We start from the raw sequence: 22,771 nt of genomic DNA on the forward strand, positions 1-22,771 counted from the left end.
ACAGCACAAAAGCATTCAATACTTATTCTGGCCAATAAATAAATAAATAAAATAAAATAAAAGCGTGTTAAATAACTGAGAGAAACTGCACGTTACCAACCACTTTGAAGCCGCACCGGTCTTTATTACTGTACTCCATGCAGAGTTACCTAGTTTATTATGGTAACTAAGAATATACCATCGGAGGGCTTTATAAATACGGATCTTCACTATGACATGCGCCTCCCGCTTTCGCCGACAACAGCTCTTTATAACACCTCGGTGACCAAACGTCGGCATATCTCAAGTCTGACGTCTTAATGAAGAAAAAGCAACCGATTTATGGGAACCAGGTAGTTTCTAAGACCTTGAGTAAATACAGCAAAAATGAAAGCATGAGGCACAGCCTACCTTGAACAAGTATGCTGAGACGTACATCCATACTTCAGATCGTCGCTGCTTCTCCTGCCCTTAGTATAGATAAATGTTACCCGCATTAACCAAGTGTTAACCTGACTTCCCACCGCAGTACTTTCCCCCAGTGCTGCATAGAGTAGGTGTACGTCCGAGCTGGTTAGTGCCGTGTAGGAGCCTTCAAACTACATGACCATCCTCCGCAAAGCAGCTCCTGGTAAACAGGAGTGACTGAGCCGCCGCGAACTAGGCGAAGTAGGTCAGCCGGCATCTCGGCGTTTATGCATCATTAGCAGGCGAAGACAAATTTCACAACTGAACACCCTAAGCAAAAAAAATAAATAAATAAAAAATACGATCAGACAGGGAAGTACATCCAGCCGACGATTTTAATCGAGGTTTTAAATCGAAGATCTTCTCCAAGATTAATTCTAAGACAAGTGGCGCTTTTTAATTCGTCATCAGTTTTGCGGAAATTACCGACGCAAAATAAACAGGAAATGCATAGAAAGAGAAGCGCTGAATAATTATACTTGTTAATTTATTTATATCACTTGTTTATCCGTTGACTTATAGGTACATTTCTGTATGGACATAGTTTTAGTAGTTTTGGATAATTTATTGTCAAACCCATAACAGTTACTTACTTGCAAATTGTTTACTCATGCAAATTATAAATGGTATGCCTTTGAGAGATCTGAGAGTACGGTATTTTGAAAAGGAGTTACTTTAATATATGTTGGCAGAAGTTCATCTCTGCAGTCATCAGCAGGTGTTCTTTAAGGGGGTGTTTGTGTGCTCTTTCTCCCCCTATTAATATGGGGATGTATGGGATGACTTAGCCAAAGCTATCCTGGAGTCAGTGGCCTACTTGAGATATTCCACATGGCTTCCTGGATCGGACCATCTGCCATATGAGTCAGTCCTGTCCTGCATGGGCTTTGCTATCGTAGGTTGAATCCACAATTATCCATTAGGGAATCATTTGGCAGCAGGTACTGTAACCTGCCTGGTATGTCTCACCCATCTCTCTAGGGTTTCAGGTAGGAGGGCGGGATAACAGACTGTCTTTTATGCCAGTACAGAGCTGAGTTATCATGCAAGCCAGTGGTAATTATCCACAATCTAATTATATCAGACTTAGAAACATATTACTCCGCATATCATATCCATCAATATAACTTCCTACCACTTCTCCTGCAGAGGGTCACAGGGGGGGCTGTAGGTTTATCCCAGGCTGCACAGGACACGAGGCAAGGGTACAACCTTAATGGGAGGCCAGTCCGTCACAGGGCACAGATATGCGCACAGTCAGCACTACGGGGGGAACTGAGAGACTCCCCCTTATCACACATATTTGGAATACGCAGGGGAAACCCTCCCGGAACGGCGAGAACAGGTAAATTCCACTCGCAGAGCAGAGATGGGATCTAGACCCCCAACCCTGGAGGTGTGAAGCAAAAGTGCTATCCAGGGAAGAAATGATACCCCCCCACCACACACACACACATCCATCCATTTGTCTATCCAGCTTAAAAATATTAAAAATTAAAATCTACCCATTTCATGTTATAATGATGTTCTTGTCATAAAGTAGTTCACCATGGTTTCTGCATAACTGCATATCTTAGCAATTTTTGACATCATTATAGGTTTAAAATGAAAAATTCTTTATATGCAGGTATAACCCGCGACCCAGTAGGATAAGCGGTTTGGAAAATGGATGGATGGATGGATGCAGGTATAAGTATTATTCTACTACAATGCCAGAATGAAATAATTCCTCAATGATACATAAAAGCGCAGTGAACTATATCAAAATGAAAATAAAGAAAAGAAATTAAACACAACTACAGTGACTTAATAAAAGGAAAAGCCATGACAAAATGTTGCAGCTCAGTTTCATCTTAATTGGATAGAATAGAGAAACATGATACTATATATAAATGTAAGTACTTTACATTTTGACAAGAACAACAGACACTGAAATACTTACAATACTTATTGATGTTTGGGCATGTAGAAAGCAATGTACTTCAGCAACCCTTTAGTTTTTATTTCATTTTCTGACTCAACCAGACACACAGAGCCAGCAATGAGCATTGTGTTTTTTTCAGGTAAACATATGTGAAATTTGCTTGCTAACTGGTTCTGTTTGAGAGCTACTTTGCATATCGAGTTTCCTTAGAACAAAGGAGCTGCATAGACATTGTAAATATATTACTGCACATATGCAGCGTTTCATTCATATATATATATATATATATATATATATATATATATATATATGCACACACACACACGCATTTTAGTGAGAGATGTAGGTTCAGTGCATACTAAGCACACATAACACAATAAAAGTTCACTTTCAATATTTTGTTATTACACAGGAAGAACAAACTTGATCGTGAAGCACAATGATTTTGGCAAACATAAACCATCATGTCTGTTTATCTATCGTATCAGTGTTGACGTTCCTTTGCTAACCCTAACCCCACCCTTTTTCCTCCACACCTCTGCAATCGATCTTTGAAGCTTTGGATTCTAATTCATAATAAAGAGAACTTTCAAGATCGCTGACTCCCAGTAAGAATTTGAAGAAACACAGAAAGCGGCATGTGAGTTTTTTTTTTGATTGTACAATGAAAAACTAATTCTTTTCTTCATAATGAATAAATCGAGTCATGTTTTATAATACAAGGCAAAATTCAGATCATGGATTTTCCTTACATATTGTGTGTAGTCTTGAAGATGAAAAAATCTTTAATGTTTAAATCAGTACTCCTCTAAATTTCCCTTTATAGTAAATGAAATGGGGAATTAATTCACAGGGCTATTGTGCTAGTCCAGCTCTTTCATATTTTACTGAATATAATCATAAGTTCTTCTTTCAGCATTCTTCAAACCACTGACATGAAAGTGATGAGGGTCACTGAAGATTTTTGGTGGTGTTTTACTACAACATTCATTTGTTCATTAGTAACATTTGTTAATATCAAAAGAAAAGCAGGCCATCAGCAAACATAATGCAACAGTGAATGTAAGAGCACTTGGACCTAATAAGAAGATACAAAAGAAATCAACTAATGTCTGACAACAGGATAAAGTGGGTGGTATTGATTGTAGCTGTACTGTTATATGTGATCATGTTTGAGCAGGATTCACTGTCCAGTGTATCTTACCAACTACATATAAAATCTAAATTATATACTTATAAACCATTAACTACCACCATGACCCACCCATTCCCACTATGCATGCCAGGAAAATACAGTTGTGGCAAACAAAACATTCTAGCACCATTTTGTCATGCCCTTATGAAGAGGAGATTCGGTCACAAAAATAACGTGCAACTTTCTTACACAAACAAGTTGCCATAGTGATCAGAGGCGGACATTTCAGGTCCAGAATGTAAAAATCCAGAACAAGATTTTGTTTCAACCAACCGGTTCAGTGCTCTGTAACTGTAACTGTTTATAATCAAGTGGTAAGAATTTTCCTTTCTGGACCTGAAATATCCACTTCTGATAGCAAAGAACAAATATTAACCCACACTCAATGAATCCTTAAATCCTGAAATCTTCTATTCCTCAAAAAGCTTTGAGAACCACCCAAGACCAGAAACTCGGAACATCTATATGTTCTAACTCAAAGCAGACACAAAAAATCCTTGCTTTTTTATAGATAAAACATGCTTGTTTGGCTTGTTCATAATTCAAAAGCCAAAGCTGAGTAAAAATTTAGCAAAACGCTATATTTATAAATTACTTACATGCTGCAAGCAAATGACCATGCAAAAACAAATCCGAAACACCTTCACTGTCTGAAGGAAAAGACCAGAGAAATCAAACATGCCTAGAACTGCCTGGACCTCCTGTATGTGGGGGCAGCAACATTGAAAGCTTATAGCTTTGTTTACCAGAGAACAATTTCTCATCACGGTTGTATTTGGCAGTTAATTCATAACTGATTACAGGTCTTTTTACAGCCCTCTTAGGCACATAGTTAAAACAATATATCTTAAAATTTCCGGCCTGCTAATTTGTTTTCAAGAAAGAACAATGTCTTCAGGAAAAATGAATTTTGTTCACAACAGACTGCATAGAACAGGCATTATCAAGCCATTTATGCATTACATGTATTAAGGCTGGTATTCAGCCTTACCCATATATACAGTATATATATATATATATATATTTATTTATTTTTTTTTAATTATTTTTATTTTTTATTTTTTTTCTTTAAATAAATCAAACAGGTCAAGTTTAGGTTTATACAAAACATTTTGTGTAGGAAAAAATTGCAGAAATATGATTCGCAATGAAAAATGCCTAAACAGTGTGTGAAGAAGGATTAATCTGCAGAAACCAGCTTTTTGTATTTTTTTTAAGGATTCCTCACTAGATATGTAATTGCATTTTCACAGGGTGGTAAACTCGAGGTAATCATGTTTCTGAGGGCTATACACCACAAATACACCACTAACGCGAGTGTACAGCATTTGACTCCCTTTTTAACAGGTGGGTTACGCTACCTGACACAATGGTTTGCTGTTTTTCAGGAAGAGATGTCACCCTGTCACTTTTAACAGTGATATAAAAACCATCACTTCTCGAAAACTTGGATAGACCCTAATAATTTGGCCTTACCCATTTATGACTGTGTATCTCAGGTTTACAGTTACCCATTAATAGCTGTTTATAGCTTGTAATCAAGGGCAGTTGACGCTGCCATATATCAGTGCTTTGCTTTCGATAATGTGTGAACGAATAAAATGGCTGTGCGTATCACTTTGCATGGGAAACATATGACTCTGCATCTCTGTAGAGATAATAAAATGCCAATAATGATTTTATGAAAATGGTGCATAGAGATCGGCAGTGCTTGGTGAGCGGGGCTTGTATAAAAGGGTCAGACAATCTAAATTATTCATAGCAATTAATGAAAATGCTGCACCTTTACACATCGCTATTGCCATTATTCCTTAGTGGTTATAATGGAACGCAATGCCTATCAGGCGAAATGCACTGGTTTGGATTGTGTGTAGGACCATGGCTGACAGCAGGGACCCTCCACAATGGGGGTCATTGCCTTCCACTGAGTCCAGATGTGTTTGAAAAGACAGAGAGGGGATTTATTCTCTATAAAGCAAAACATGCTTTTGATTGATATTATTTATATATCATTTAGGTAACACTTTATTTTAGGGAGCATATGTAACTTAGTAACTCAGTTACCGAACAGTATACTCAACTACTGAAGTACAAGTCATGGACAAATATAGTAACTACACCAAATTCATGAACTGATTAATGATGAAGGAACATGGGATAAATACGTAACTAACACTTAGTTTCTGGTTAATTAATACATTCAGTAAGAGTGTTCTACTACATTATTTGTGCCCCCTCAAGTAAAATGTTTCCTTTGAATACATACTGTAAGTGGCTCAACATTGGTGTGTTGTGGAAATGGCTTAAAGATTCAGATGGAAAAATATTTAAAGTCAATTACAAATGAACGAAAAAACATTCAGAACCTTCGATTCACACTCTTGGTAGTGGGTGAACTTACTTCTGCAATTCAGCAAGGTAAATTATCCGAAAATCTCCTGCGTTGTGGTTGGGAGGGATGTAGTTCTGTAATAAGGACTGTTGACACGTATTGAGATAGAAATCTCAACCCATCCATCCATCCATCCATTTTCCAAACTGCTTATCCTACTGGGTCGCGGGGGATCCGGAGCCTATCCCGCAAGCAATGGGCACGAGGCAGGGAACAACCCAGGATGGGGGGCCAGCCCATAGCAGGGCACACTCACACACCAGTCACTCACACATGCATACCTACAGGCAATTTAGCAACTCCAATTAGTCTCAGCATGTTTTTGGACTGGGGGGGGAAACCGGAGTACCTGGAGGAAACCCCACGACGACATGGGGAGAACATGCAAACTCCACACACATGTGACCCAGGCGGAGACTCGAACCCGGGTCCCAGAGGTGTGAGGCAACAGTGCTAACCACTGCACCACCATGCCGCCCCAGAAATCTCAACCATCATACATAAAAAAAATAAATAAATAAGAAACGCTTACCAGATTTCTGCTGCGTTGTCATGGCGACAGAGTCAACAAATAAAGGGGGAAGCAGAGGATGCTCTGTGCATCTGACTCTGGATTTGTAAAGGCTTGAAATTTACTTATTTTAATTACACAGTATTTATACACCTACACATTTATAAGTATTTTGCCTTAGGTCAGGAAACAGGAGATAAGGTTCACCAAAAGAGTATCCATAGCTACAAACTATTCATACACACACTGTAAGCTGATTTTAATATGTTCAACTTCAAACATCGTAGAGGACCATGAAGTAATTACCCCTTTATCATTCCTATAGCTGTACGTGTCCAAACCTTCACAATCAAGATTTTGTACCCAACTGCTCTCTTTTTACCCCCAAAAGGGATATATTTTTTTTATTTGTGTAATTTTTAAAGAAAAATTATGCAAAAGATTACTGCTATTTAACCACCATCCCATTTTCTGTTTTATGGTACTTATGATTGATATTTAAGACTCTTTTCTTGTTTTAATTGTAACTTGAGATTTCATAGAAACCGTACAGTCAAGGGGTGAGCGATTATGACGTCCTGCATAAAAGTAACTCATCCATCCTGACATCTGGTCAGGTAGGGTCAGCATTGTGTACGTTACTGTGCGGGGGATAAACTGAACTCCTTATGCAAGCAATATTCCGCTATCCATTAGCCGACGTGTGCGAATTCTGCCAGCTGCTTCTACCAAAAGACTGATGAATAGGACTAAAAATAGGCCACTTTCTCACATTTCATGGTTTTTCCTTTCAAATGAGCTGCTAACTCGCGCTTGGTTTTGCTCAGGCTGAATTATACATACAGGCCTCGCTAATCGCTAATTTTTGGGAAATGAAAACACCAGGTTCATTTGGCCCTTTGATATACTACTAGACTTTTTACACATGTTGCTTTAAACTAAAAAAATATAATTTCTTAAGTGAAATTCGTGCTTGGTTTGACCACACAGCTAAAAGCATGAAATAATTCCAAATGGAAGTTGCATGATTGCATGCATTATTACAACTAATGTACTTACGATAAGTAGATCCCAGTCAGTCACCTTAGTAGTAGTAGTATTAATAATAATAACAATAATAATATTTTGTTTCAACTTTATGGGACAAAAAGACATACCGCTATTACTACATTAGCTTACAATTTCATAACATCTATCTATGACCCCAGACTAGGGTCACAGTTGAGGGGGACAATGTGAAGCCAACAAACACACAACATTCAAAATCAATTAGACCAGGCGCTTCAGCCATTCTAATCCTCCACCGAACAGTGTGTGAACCTCTTGACCCCATCTGCGTCCTGTATGTATTCAGTTACAGCCAAATGACTGGCCGCTCAGAGCAGCAGCTTGTTTGCATTGGCTAGCAGGCATACTTAATGAACTGGCCACTGAGTGTATGTACCAGAGCTCAATTCTGGCCCTCAATCCCAAACCCAGGTCGTGTTTTCAGTTCTTCCCGGTTGTTAGTTCAATAATTACTGATTCTGATTGGTCAGAGGTTTCACACGACGTGAGTCACAGGTAAAGGAAGGCTGGTACAGTGTTTGGACCTTGAGCACTGTGATTTCAGTAGCCATGGCATATATATTATGTAGATATAAATACATATTTAATTAATTACAATTATATATATATATATATATATATATATATATATATATATATATATATATATATATAAAGAAATAGGGTTCCAGCACTAAATGCTTGGACCCCTAACTACATGCCAAATGGAAAGTAAAACTATAAAACTATATATAATACATAAAGCCTCACTTAAGCACACAGACAAGAGCTGCTATTATAATTATTGGAACTACCATTATGCACTATCTATACAGAATTACCAAAGGGACCTTGAGCAGAGACTAATTAACAAATGTGTGTATATAATTAAAGTGACCCGTTTTTAACTGAACGCGAAGTTATATTACTTTTTATGTTTGAAAGAATTATTTCGTACAACAGCTCAATTAAGGAAGAGCGCTGCAGCGAGAAAGACTGCAGGAGCTGGGTCCACTATTAATGGACATTCTTCCCACCCCCTTTTCCAGTATTGACACTATAAATAATATTTACATTACTCTCCGCTGACGAGAAGGAAGGCACCTCTGTCCCTGCTGGGGAATGTGAGTTTCTCACTGTGAACTGTACAGTTAGACATGAGACAAAGATACAAAGATCACAAAGGCTTGTAGCTCTCGTCATGGCTTGTCCTCCACAATCCCTACCTGAGAGTAGGAGAAGGCATCAGTATATACCAGTATAAAACCAGTATAAAAGTATAAATTCCAAAAGAATCCTTTTTTTTTTTTAAAGATTATGAAACGTGTATTTCATCAATACTGTTAAGAAAGGGACAATGAAGACCTGTAGAACAGGGGTATTTGCCAAGGTGTGATGGAAAGCCTCAGTTCAATGATTCTTCAGTCAGAGTAGTCCAAAGCATCATGTATGATTCATAAAGAACTCCCACATTTTTTCTGCATTATTCATTTCCCTCCTACACAGAGATTAGCTCCTCTCAGCTATGTAGGTCAGGCAATTAGATAATAGGACGGTGCTCTATTCATAAATGGCCTTTCTGCACTCAATAGTGCAGAAGTCAGAACATGTCAGTTGACGGCGATATGTGGAGGCTCTGGTTTGACGCAAATGCAGGAACACGTTTGGAGACACTCCTGTAAACCAGACCTCGTGGCGAATGCCGTTCGTTGCTTACAGAATCTCACGAGCATCCACAACACACACACACACACACACACACGTCGGTTCACTGGTGCGCTCTGCAGCTTCCCCCCCACACGCCGACACGGACCCGGCCTGTCATCCGGTTGCTATGCGTCCATGCCGCCATTTCCGTTCCCACCTTTCCACCCTGCTGAGGGTCTGCCCGTCTCCTTTGGTTGTTATGGCAACTTTCTGGTGTGGAACTGTGTAAAATGTGGGCCTCTTCCTCCGCTTACCAGGCGACACACCTTCGGTCCCAGCAGTGAAAGAGTCAGAGACAAACAAACGCACAGGGGGTCGGGCTTTTTTTGGTCGGAACGGCGAAGGAAAATGTTAACTGCTTTTACAGTGGGATGCACATTTACAGACTCCTACCGCCAAATCTGTAGAAAGGGACAACAGGTAACATATTAACTAAGGAATGTTTCTTGGGGACAATATCGTAGGAAGCTGAATGGAAACCCGCCCATCAGACACACGATCTCCCTCCCATGGCGTAAGAACAGCACAAACGGGAAAACCAAGAAAAGCAACCATTTATATGAAGAATGTGGCATGTCCACCACAAGACGAACCATTACAGAACCGCCAATGATCATTTAATAGTCCTGAGGGTGTGGGGTGGTTGATTCTTTGGTTATGTAATTCACTGTAAATTGTTTTCTTAGCAATGTAATTTGTTAGCCAGTGTGTTTTCTGAGCAGGTTTGTTAATCCAAGATACATACAAACAATTTTGAATATGTACATTCTAACAATAAGATGTCATGTTTTTTTTTTTAATTCTGGGATCTCCTACGTTGGGCAAATATTACTACTACTAATAATAATAATAACGATAATAATAATAACAACAACAATAACAACAATTATTAATATTTATTATTACAATTATTATTGATTAGATTGTTTTTATGAGACATCCTAATCTTTTTACTGTTTTAGAAACATTCTTTAAGACAGTGGTTCTTAACTGGTAAGTCACAGAACCATTTTCATTGGGTCAATGATCGTATGGTTGAAAAAATTATTTTGACTTTTTTTGTAACATCAGACTTTTGTGGTCACAAATAATGCATAATGTTGTACTGGAAATCTTTTTACGTTTGTTTGTTTTACTGCTCCCAGGCCCATTTTTTTTGTGAAACAAACAAACAAATGGAAACAAAAAACTTAGGTTTGTAACTTAATGACTGTGGAATTATGTGGGTCCTGAGGGAAAACCAGTTGAGATCCACTGCTTTAGGATTCATAGTGGTTTTCGTTCATTTGGTTTTGTTTAGTGCCAGTTTTGGACATATTACTCTAATTTAAAGGTACAATGCAGCAATTCACTTGCCAGTCCATCTATCGATATTCTAACCAAGGTCAAAGTAAAAAAGAGGTGAATGGAGCCTTCTTTGGTGTAGTACAATGTGAAAAATGTTTATAATTAGTCATTAAAATGTTTTCTAAACAAAACAAAATATCTATACAGAATATCTAAACAAAATATCGTGAACAGAAAAGTGAGTCACCGTGACCCTGAATCTAGCCCTTGGTCACAGATCAGATCCGCTGCCGAAACCAAAATACGGAGTAGATGACCGTGTTGAAGCATAGCCAGTTAGCCTGCAGTGTGTTAGTAGGTCAGCGCCTTGTTATGCTTGCCTGATTTAACAGCTCAGTTGCCTCGAAATCCATCTAAGCCTGCTGATAGTGCATCAGAAAGGTGGCTCTGTGGCTATATATAACTATGCCAGGGAAGGAATGAGTCTGCTTCCTCTCAAGCAGAATGAGTCATGAGCAGCAATTCTAAAAGCGTAAAAGACAGAAGGGTATAGCAGGATCAAGTGGAGAGGAACAGAGGAAATGGGGAAATCTTAGGAAATCTTGAGAAATTAAGGATGTTTTTGGTTGGATGCGCTTTAGTCGGTCAATTACACGCATCTTATTGGGGATGTTAGAGGAAGGGGCCGTTTAAGTATTCTCCACAAACTGAAATAGCGCTACAATCGAATATAAACACAAGAATTTCTGAATCGACAGCTTAGCTATTACAGAAATTTGCTATTACGGATCAAATTAATCACCAACGTAATAATTAAAAAAAAATATACTAAGCAAAAAAAATGTAATACTAAAAAAGTAGTTTTTTGTCAACAGCTGTCTCAATAAAGATTTGTAAAAGTTAAATGTATGGTTGCATTCTTATTTTTAAACATCTATAATGAACGTTATTATTATACTATATAAAATACTATATAAAATGTTTTAGAATTGTTTAATAATAGTTGCTTATTACGTTTAAAAGGTGAGACTGTGGTAAGCTGCCTTTATACAATATCACAGACTCGGGATGAATGATAATGTCAAAGGCCCGTGTCTTACGGATGTCGACCACACTGGTGTGACACTGGACCAGTGGTAGCCAGGGATACTGGCAGTTATGATGATGAGTGACAGCACATGTGGGTCGCAGTGCTAGAGGTCTGATGGGAGAAGCACAGGGCCAGATTCAGTGCACTGAAAGCTGGGCCTTTAACTGGATTCCTTGCTCCCCAGTAGGACACCCTGCATCAACCCAGAAAGAGAAGCTTTTATCGAATGTAGTTAATAAAAACAAGAATCAATAAACCCATGTGGGATTTTTCACATACTGAAATCCTCAGTCTATCCCACTTATTATTAGTGTACTCAAATTTTTTAAGATATGCTCAGTAGAAAACACAATTATTGCGTTCAGTTTTCTGAAGTTAATTTTCAACTTTTCTAAATTAACAAGTACATTAAAAAAATAATCACAGAAGCCTGAATTACAATTATGTAAAATGGAGCGACATGCTTTCCTCATGCCCAACATAAGTCTATTGTGAAATGTGATTATTATCACTTAAACCTACAGGATAAACAACTAACAGGAACTTGCAGGGTGTGAAGTTATCCTATTAAAATCTGATCAAGAAGTGTTAGAAATGACAAGCAACTGCAGCCCCTGGTAAAGCTTATTGAACCAGAATATAAAGCAGGGGATAAGCACATCCATTCCAAACTCCTACCCCATTGGCAGTGGGTCCTGGAGCCTGTCCCAGACAGCACAGGGCACAAGGCTGGGGCACAGCATGGACAGGATGCCAGTCCATCGCAGGGCATACATACGCTAACATACACTATGAGCAATCTAGAGACGCCAATTATCCTAACTGCGTGTCCTTGGCATAAGTACAATCTGAAATATTTCCAAACAGATTTCAAATCAGGCTTCTCAAAAGCTTATGCAGAAGCATATTTCAAAATTCATTCAGGGTGGAGTGCAAGTCCTTAACCACCTTTATTTTAATGTGAAGCCACTGGATACATTGAGCTGGATGGGGCAGCTGCATAAATTAAGGCAAAATGGAAGCGTACTTTCAAAGAAAATCTAATTTTACTGGCCACAAAGTAATCACACCCCCCTCTCTAACCTGCAGTTCATCAAGTTTGGTATGTTCTCTTTCCTACAATATATGGACAAATGTGTGCTAATCTATTACAAGTACTTCCTTTTAAATCTGCAATTCCCCTGCCATGACCTCTTGGGTTTCAAATAATTAAATGCTGGAATTGCTGATAAAACAACAGCTGGATGCTCAGAACTCTGCCTGTTTAACTTTAGCTGCCCAGAGCTCAAGTAAATTATACCTATAAAAAAAACACGCAAGGGCCTCTTGCTGACCTTTGTCATTTGTGGGCGCATTAATAGTTAATCATACATATCTACATAAATACCTACATATTAACCAACAGTAAGACTACAAAGCAGTAAAACGCAAACAAAACAGAGGAATTCTTTAAGACGCACACATGCACAGTACATATGATCTTTCCTTCACACTATAACACTAAGTCATTCTCAATTTATTACCACACATTAAATCCTCAGATGTTTCTTGTGAAAATATTTAACGTTAGTATTTACCGTATAGGTGTGTAAACAAATGCACTGCATTTATTGACGTGACAATAACTGCACTGACATCATCCCTCTGTTTAATAAGACCACAACAAAGACCTATGATGTATAAGGTTACAGTAAAGCAGCGACTCGCCAGGTGAAACAAGGGGAGCTGGTGTGTCACCGGAAGGCAAGCGCACTATCACACACACATACACACACGTGCGAATGAGTCACAATTATACATCCTGGGAATACAACGAAAAAAAAACTAAGGAAAGTAAGTCAGTGACTTCTTTATGCTTGGCTTGATTTACGTCTGCGGTCACTGAGCACAGGAATGGGAGCAGACCAGCACTGGAGAAGAGAGGACCAACGCCGGAATGGCCAGTTATATAACTGGTGAGGAACGTACCATATGTCGCAGTTAGAATGTTAAAGAGGGTGACATGAGGAACGTACCATATGTCGAAGTTAGAAGGTTAAAGAGGGTGACATGCATGGCCATAATAGTTATTGTGGTCATGGGTAACATATTTTCAAGGAGAAAGCGACTAATTCCCTACAGAAATGAGTGTAATATCCAGACTAGCCTCCTGAATAAACTGTCCTCTTTGTGTGTGTCATGTAGTTCTGCAGCATGCTGACCTCTACGTGTGTCACACACAAAGACAGACTGGAGGAAAAGGCAGAAGAGACGCTGGAGACTGCAGCACCCTTGAATTACACTGATAACGAGGTAAACAGTCTTTTCAACGTGCTTTTGTCAAAGACATCCCATCAGGTAGCACTTCTCGTTTCTGGTCCAGGGCGGATGCTGTGAAAAGCTGGTTAAGGTCCAGCTGACTTTTTAATTAGGATTTAGTGAACGTAAAACTGAATACTGATATCTTGGCAGTCATCTGTTTCAGCTCCTATAAATGAGACAGATGGGTCTGTCATAAGCAGAGCACGCTCTGGTAAAGATTTCCGCTCTGACAAAAAAAAAAATTGCAAGATTCTGTAAAATGTACTAAAAACAATCAAACGACATTGTTCTCAATGCTAGTAATAAGAATGCCAACAATATGTACACTGGCCGCCAAAGACGTTATTTAACACCTGTAATCAGCATATAAAAGAATTAGGAAGGGAAAACATGAACGGTAAATCAGACATGTCACTCAGGTGACTGATCTTTCCTGTATGCAGAGCATCTGATGACATGCATAACATTATCACCCAAAATACACGCTTGTTCCAAGGAACAGCTGCGCTGTCGCCTGATCGCATATCTCACTCTGCCTGTTTATAACAGCTACAAGTACAGTCTGCATACAGTTCCTTTCAATCTAATGTGCATTTGTAATAGATTTTTTTTTTGGAGCTTCCAAACATATACTGTACAATAAGTAATACAACTAAATGCCAACCTTTCACATTTCCACTGCAATGCAGGTGAAAAATAATTTCCGTCCAATAGAGGGCGCCCTTAACAACACCAGAACCTTCCGCTAGCCTACTTCATTGTAGGTTACCACAGTTACCACGTGTCTGGCTCACCTTGGGTGAACCAGGTGCTGTATCAGTATTAGATCTACTTTAGGTAAAGCTATTTAAAAAGCATGTTAATTTAGTCTTCATTAAAGTTACATCATAATCAGCATCTAGGTGCATTAAGTAAGAGGTGACACAAATATTACACTTGGAGCTGATGTTAAACACCCTAAAATATGACCAAATAGTCAAACAATATCTCTTTTATACTGCCTGTTTAGAAATATTAACTCATATATCTTTAAGGGAGAAAACGCAAATATTTAAAAATCTATTTTGATTTAAATCTTTAATGAAATCCTTAAACGAATCCGTAGACGGTATTGAAATAAAACGTTCATTTTAATTAAACAATATCTTGTTACAGAGGTGGGACAACAACTTCGTCATGTCACTAAAATGAATTTCTTTGATATCATTAGGAATCTGAAAAACAAGATAAGTGTTGAAATTAACAGCTAGGGTTTGAACATTCACTAAAGCTTTGTCAGAAAACACCGGTTTTCTTAAAGGGCCAGTACGACGCAGCGAGGCCAGCTCTGCAGCGAGGCCCTTTCACCACTTCAGCATGGAAAGTCACATGAAGCTGCTCAGGAAGTATTCTGGCTGCTGTTCAGTTTAAGCTTGCAGAACACGGCCTGCTAACCTACTTTCTCAGCGTCATGCTCTGCAACATTAAAGGCAGTGTTATAGTTACCTAATGCTTACAATACAGCAGACTTTACCCATAAGGGGAGGAAAACTACACAGGCACAAAGCCCTTATCTGAAATAAGATAAAGACCCCCTTTCAACCCCAGTGAGGAGCTTCTGATGAAAAACATGTGATCCTCAGGGCTTACATTACAAGTGAATGTCATAAGCTGTCTCTCAAAGTAAATTCAAGAAATTTCACAAAAAGCAACTGAACCGTCGCTAAAGTACTTATGCTATAGTTTCTCTGAGATACGACGTATCATGGCTGAAAAGAATATATGAAAGAGCTACTCACAGTGCAGCTAATATAAAGCATTTGTGTATTAACATGGCTATAATCTAGCACTTTCTTTAGCCCTGACTATAATGTGTGGAAAATAGAGATTGTGTGTGTGAGAGAGAGACAGAGAGAGAGAGAGAGAGAGAGAGAGAGAGATAGAGAGAGAGAGAGAGAGAGAGAGAGAGAGAGAATAGAAGAGAGTGAAAGGAGGCTACAGAAGGGAAGGAAACTGCGGGGTGGAGACTTACCCCAGTACAAAGCACACGGAATGATTTACCTCAAAGCATCGGTACTTAACCTCATTCTGATTCTCAGGAGAAGGACTGAGCCAGTTAATCTGGATAGCTCCAAAGCTGTATGAAGCGGGGTAAAAGTAGTGGTATACTGGTCATGTAAAGAACTCAATACAGGAATCGATGAAACCCAGGAGGGCAGATGTAAGGCTGCAGAAAAGGAGAGACGAGCCGTGGGGCAGTGTCATGATGTTCACATGAAGTACAATTGCAGTGAGGATTGCCAGTTTGACCTTTACTAAGTACAGGTCTTGTACAGCAAGGTCTTCTTAAAGCGAAATTTATTGCTTGGCTCCATTCATTTGGAACAAGTGTTTATCCTGAGACGGTAAGATTAACATAGGATAGAAGCAGTGGAGGGCGATCTAGGAAGCATAACAGTTGCCTGTGCAAAGGTACGACACTGGAAAGGCTACTTTCAACTCTGAGCTTGTTAAAGCAATATTTCTTACACTACCCCCATAAAGCATTTAGGAAAACATAAAAGACTTTATTGGCCACTTCAGGGTTTGCTATATAAACACTACAGAGGAAACACGGCAAGAATGGATTCTGCATCTCCATAAAAGACATTGAAGATGAACTGCCTTGAGTATAATATATCGTCCCAGTTAGACGATCAAAATGATAACATGAGATAAAAAGGAGTGAAGCATATTTAGTTTCTGCCTGAGCTTCTGTAACTGCTTGTACAGTGATTTTAAGATGGTTTGATATCCATGCTGGACGTATGTACAGTACCAGTCAAAAGTTTGGACAAGCCAAGCTGCCTACAAAGGAGAGCGATAGTGTCACATCACATGACCTGGCCACCTGACCTAAAGACAGCAGAAATATTTTTGGAGGAGATTGGAAGAAAAGCAGCATATATGTGGGACCTCCATCAGGACTGCTGCAGAAGCATCTCAGGAGGCTACGTCCTGAAACTGGTGTAGTGGAAACTTTATGGTCAGCCAGTCCTCATTCAAGGGCCCAATGGTGGGATCACTCTCCCAACCTGGCAGCCTTTTAAGTCCCAACCCACAGAAACGTCCCACCCCCAACAAATATATATATATTTTTGTGTAATACTTTTTGTGGTCAGTACATAATTCCATGTATTGTATTTTATAGTGGTGATATCCTTATTCGAAAATGCAGATAATAATACAAATAGACCTTTCTATGGGTAGGTGTGTCCAAACTTTCGACTGGCACCGTACGCCTCACATACTCGCACCATCTCCAGCCGCCAGATCACCCTTGCACTTAGGACAGAAGATTATTTTATGGTTATGAAATTGCATTTATCAGACCATCACTGCCAGACTCTGATCTTAAACCCTCTGCAGGTTCACGTCTACACTGCAGTAATTGTGCAGTTACTAACCAGTTTACATGTTCCTTTACCTAAATTGAAACATGAAACAAACAATACAACAAAACCTCCTTCCCTTTCCTATACCCTGAAGGACGTCTTATGTCTCTTGTAAAAAAAAAATAATAATAATAAAAACTTGAATGTGACAAAATGGGACAAATTATTAACCTCACATTGCTGAAATTTAGGAAATACAATAACCCAGACTGGAATGGCGAATCAAAGTCAAAATATGTTCTTGAATCCATTATAATGCAATTTGCTTTTCTTGGGTAAAAAAACACATGCAGAAAAATGACTGAAAATTGTTTTTTTTTTTAAGTGGTTCTTCATAGTAGCAACAGTAATAAATATAAAACAAAATTTCTATGACCAACATTAATGTTTGTACGGCAGATTTCTGTTTTTTTTCCTTACTTTGTGTTAATTAATGGCATTAAGGCTCCTCAGTCTATGAAACTCCCTGAATGGCAGCACTTTTATTCCAACAGTTTTAATTAATTAGACTTGACTGATCTGCTCATTAACTGAATTATGAAGTTTAAATGACGTTACACATAATGGTGAAAATGCTCACATCAATTCTTACAATAATATGACAAATTAGTAATTATGGAATTAATTAGCCTAAATAAGGTTAAATTCATTTAATTTGTTTTTATTTTAAAACTTAAACAGAAACTTGAATTAATGGTGTTTGGATTTTGAGCACAAACATATGTTTAGACTAGTGCAGATGATTTCAGTCTGTGACAATCAGCATTCAACTACTCAGTCAAGGCTAATTAGGCTCTAATCTGAAATAAAATACAGATTACACACAGAGTTGGTGCGACCAGGACTGAAAAGCATAACAACATGAAAAAAACACCTACTGTAAAGAAAATGCAAAGTCATGGGTAATTTTCGTTTAGTACTGCGAGTTAATAAAAACAAATAAAGTCAGAGAGTTACAGGCTCCAGCACTGGCTTCAGACTGGCATTAATGCAGATAGTACAGCTCCATTTTGGATGACATGCTCTATTTTGTCAAGTAAAATATTAAAAACACTGGATTTGAGTAGACATATGACTTTATCGCTCATAAACAAAGACTAGCTGATAGTTTAATAGATACATTGTGTACACATGACTAACACAATGTCACATTTTCCCATATTACCTTGATATAAAGTCTGTTAACCTACTTTTCCTAGATGTTGTTCGCTCATAGCCCTTTAATTTCAAGGTCAGAGGTCTTTCTTTCTCCTCTGAACACAACTTTCAGCCCTGTCAACACGATTAGAAAAAAAATATATACAAATGTTATTATTCTGAACGTTTTGCCTGCAGTAAGACTGCAGTAGCACATTCAACGATCAATGTGAAACATCCTCATTATGCCATCTCATCTGTCAACAGGCCCATTTGACACAAGTCTGATTACAGCTTACTTTTACTTAATTACATATCATACTTGCAAATCTACAATCCTCTACAAGATTAATAGATTTAATGCATACTAAAAATAAACACTCAAAACGGGTTTTTCCATTTTGATGTAAACTACATTCACTTTTTGTGTACTGACAGACATTGTTTTTGTTACTATGGCTATTGAACTATTTTTAATTCTGCATCCAAGTAAAATATTAATGTTCGCTGGTATTTATAACAACTTTCATGATCAATTCAGTAATACGGTCACCAGAAGATACTCTTTTGTTAAGGCTGTGAAATATTAATTTCCTCAGTGTTTAACCACATAAATAAAATGCAGCGGATCTTGAGAAAGGCAGAACTGATAGCAGATGTGTAATTAATGGGCTTCGGCAAAGGCTGCGCTCCATCGTTGCTGCTTTGAGAACCTCCAATGGCTGTAACAAATCTGCGAGAGCAATGTTACAATAGCATCTGTTGCTCATAATGTGAAGCATTTTCCTAGTTAATATTTGTTCCGCACTGGAAAACAAAGTTTACATTACAGACACACAAAGAAGTTTAGATTCTGCCCAGTGGCCAAGGAAACTAAAAGATAATCCATGTGGTAGCATACTTCTCGTCTGCATTATTAATAACGAGCTTGCGATAGGTCAACCTCATGTGAACGGGCAGCCACTCAGTTCCAAGTCCAACAAACAAAGGAAGTATCATTTGGGGCTCAGCAGGCTAATGCTTCTACTTGCAACAACCGCCCGCGGTCATGTTGGTGCAAAACGCAAGGACCTGGCATCAATGATCTCTTGTGGGAGTTTTTAAGAAACCAATCACTCTCCTGGTATTTAGCAGAGCACTAACCTATGACTTCATGCCAAATTGTGTTTGTTTTTTACACCCAGGAAACTATGTTGCCGTAGGAGTGTCTAGATCACAGGGAAATAAAACGGATGACTGATACCGCTTATGCATGTTGCCATGTTAGAGGGCTGATGAGATGCATGCTGGACTATCAGATATCCAGGCAACCACAAACAACACCAGAGTCAAGCGAAACGAGAAACAGCAAGACCAGGAGCGAAACATTAAGCCAATACTAGGCCAATCGGGTTAAATCTGATAACATGTCACTGGCTATATCACACACACGACTATCACTCATTTGCTGGTTATAATAATAATAATAATAATAATAATAATAATAATAATAACAGCATGTGAAGCACAGTGGCCACTGTTGCTCTACATCATCTTCAGGGTTGTGGTGTCAAATCTGCCCCCCCCCCCCGTATGTGTAGAGTAGTTCCCGTGTTACATGGGATCCTGAGTATACCAGTTTCTTCCAGCAGTAAAAAGAAATGCAGGAGGCTAAATTAACCATAGAGTGTGATTGCGTATGTGTGTGACAGTGATGATTCTCATTTATGCGCCATGTGATGAACTGGCATCCTGTGATTCGCTTCAGGTCCCTCTACTATGCTGACCTGGGTAAGTGGTTGAAAGACAGATTGATGGATAACAATTAATTTGTGATAAAATGCTGATATAAAAGACACGCGCATGTCACACTGTATATTTGACCCAGTGACTGGTTCTATGCTACTGTATACATGAGTACCTGGCAGTTCCGGGCTGAGACAAAGATCTCTGGAATTTTGGCGATGGTGATAGAACTGGTTTCTTCTTTCTTAACCTCAACAAAAAAAAGAATATGGTATAATAGAAGAAAAGCTTTGTGTGATTGGCAGGATACTACCCGCATTTGATTACAACACTATCTTAGCCTTCAACCAGATAGTGAGGTTAGTTCCTTTATCAGATCAACGCAGAGCCCACAAAATTTTGAGAAATCTGGTTGTTTTTCGTATTTTTTTCATAACAACCAGTCAGTGCTTCCTGGAATTTACATAAAAAATACTCAAACTCAAATTATCAACAAAAAAATCATCCAACCAAAGAACGACAAAGGATTTTTAGAAGGGAAATATAGTTAAGTCTTTCAGAATGGCCAGATTTCCAATATTCCTGATAATACAAGATGCCTGCATAGCAATCCATCATCCAATAGCTTATGCAGGACAGGGTCATGCACAAGGCCTGGAGCCTGTGCCAGTCAGCGCAGTCCCCAAGGCAGGGATACATCCTGGATAGGATGCCAGTCTGGGCACCAGTAAGCATTAACTGCATGCATTTGTAACATGGAAAGAAACCTTCACGATACATGGTTAACATGCGAAGCCCACAAACAGAGCAGCAACTGGATTCGAACCCCCCAACCTGGAGGAATAAGGCATCAGCACAACCAACTGAGTCAACTTGTCAACTGCCTGCATAACCGTAATTCTAAATGTTGTATCTGGTCGAAAATTTGACAACATGCCAGCCATTTGAAAGAAGAGTTTTGCAGATTGTCTCAAAAAGAAGAATGGAATTTCCGAATCGTTATCAAAATAATTAAAGTTCATCTAGCTGTGTCTGGTGCCTTCTTGTTGCAAGGAACACAAAGTAAGGCATTCACGTGACTTTTGAAGGCAGTACACAACAGTGTGTAATTTGTACATGATAGACGTTATCCACAAAAAAGGTCAGATAAAATATCAAAGACATACTTACTATATAACACACCCTGTGGAGAAATGAAGTCCGGGAATAACAAATAAAACTTTCACCAAGTTTGCAGCTTTACAATCTGCTCTTAGCTCCAATGATGGGTATTAATTACTTTGCCTAATGAAAGGTGTTGAATTACTGTAATCGGGTCATTATTCAAATATTTCCACGGTAAATATCTAACCTGTTCATAACTGCTCCCAACTCCCTTTAGCTATACAAAGCCAGCCTTCATTGACAAAGGTGATTAATGTTAACCCAGAGCAAAAACTGACTGCGCATTTATTTTACGTATAAACTTCTTTTAAGCCTATTGAGAATACATGGATATCAGTTTTAAAACAGTAAATAGAAGTAAATGTTTAAGGCTGAGTACACTTTAAATGTATGAAACACGACTCGCCTTATCTCCAACCTCATGGACAGACTGTAGGTTTAACTTTGAACTGCTCTATAAGGTTTTTACGGAAACACCAACGACCTCTGCGCTGACCACACAATCAAAAAAATAAAATGACACAAATATTTACAAAAAAAAAAAAAAAAAACATAACGGGTGCAAACAAGTGATCAGATTATACAGAAAGGAGAAAAAACGATGTTTGTGAAAGCAGGCATAGTTAAACCGGTACACCTGGCAGAAGTATGAGCAGCGCGACCAGTCTTACGTATGATCACATTGACACTGAAGACGAAGTGTCACTAAAAGACGCACTGTGCAAAATTAAGAGCAAAAAGCAAAGTATCAATGCAACTTACCTAAGTTAACGCGGCGACAAGATGGGGATCCCAGTTTGAAGACCAGTTTTAAATTGTAAAAAAAGGAAAAGGCTGTTACTCCTTTCTTAGTCATGCGAGATTGTTATATAACTGACACCGTTTTCCGTGGGCAATTACTTGGTCCCGTTTCTTCATTCAGCGATGTTCATTTCTCCCTGCCTACGCGCCCCGCATCTCGCATTAGGAGCGGCCGTTTGTGAAAGCAGAAGGGGAGTGACCCGGCGTTAAAAAAGAGGGACGGATCAGGAGAAACGGGAGTTCATTCCCCTTTGGACCGAAACGACTGCTTACAAAACCGGCCAGCATCGTCCGGTAAACGGAGATGTCTTTTTAGGGCGATGCATTCTTCGTACGAGTTGGTGATCGTTAAGTAAAGCACGGTGACATATAAATTTGAGGTCTACCGAATACACACACACACACACACATATTCTATGTATACGACATTTCATGATACATGCATATGTATATTAAATCGTGATATATTGAGGTCAAATTTTGATTATGTAGCGGGGTCACATTGCGATCTGTCCGCCGTACGGTGCCGGGCTGGGAATGAAGCGTGTGCCGCGCATTAGGGTTACACAACGCCGGGTGTTTCGTAAGGCGACTTTGCAGAGTTATGTGATGGTGCATTAGTGACAGTGT

General features: G+C 38.8%; 1 protein-coding gene across 5 annotated transcripts in view; it reads right to left on the bottom strand.

The window, feature by feature from the left end:
* LOC125750952 (neuronal PAS domain-containing protein 2-like) overlaps positions 1-22,527 on the bottom strand; it is a 58,668-nt gene extending 36,141 nt beyond the window's left edge. For 2 of the 5 annotated variants that reach the window (XM_049029332.1, XM_049029333.1), the window contains exon 1: positions 22,103-22,527. The gene's annotated coding sequence lies outside the window, so the exon portion shown is untranslated. The other 3 variants (XM_049029335.1, XM_049029331.1, XM_049029334.1) reach the window with 2 other exon arrangements.
* Between the last annotated feature and the right edge of the window lie 244 nt (positions 22,528-22,771).

This window comes from Brienomyrus brachyistius, chromosome 10, assembly GCF_023856365.1.
Source record: "Brienomyrus brachyistius isolate T26 chromosome 10, BBRACH_0.4, whole genome shotgun sequence".
In the NCBI taxonomy this organism is placed as follows: domain Eukaryota; kingdom Metazoa; phylum Chordata; class Actinopteri; order Osteoglossiformes; family Mormyridae; genus Brienomyrus; species Brienomyrus brachyistius.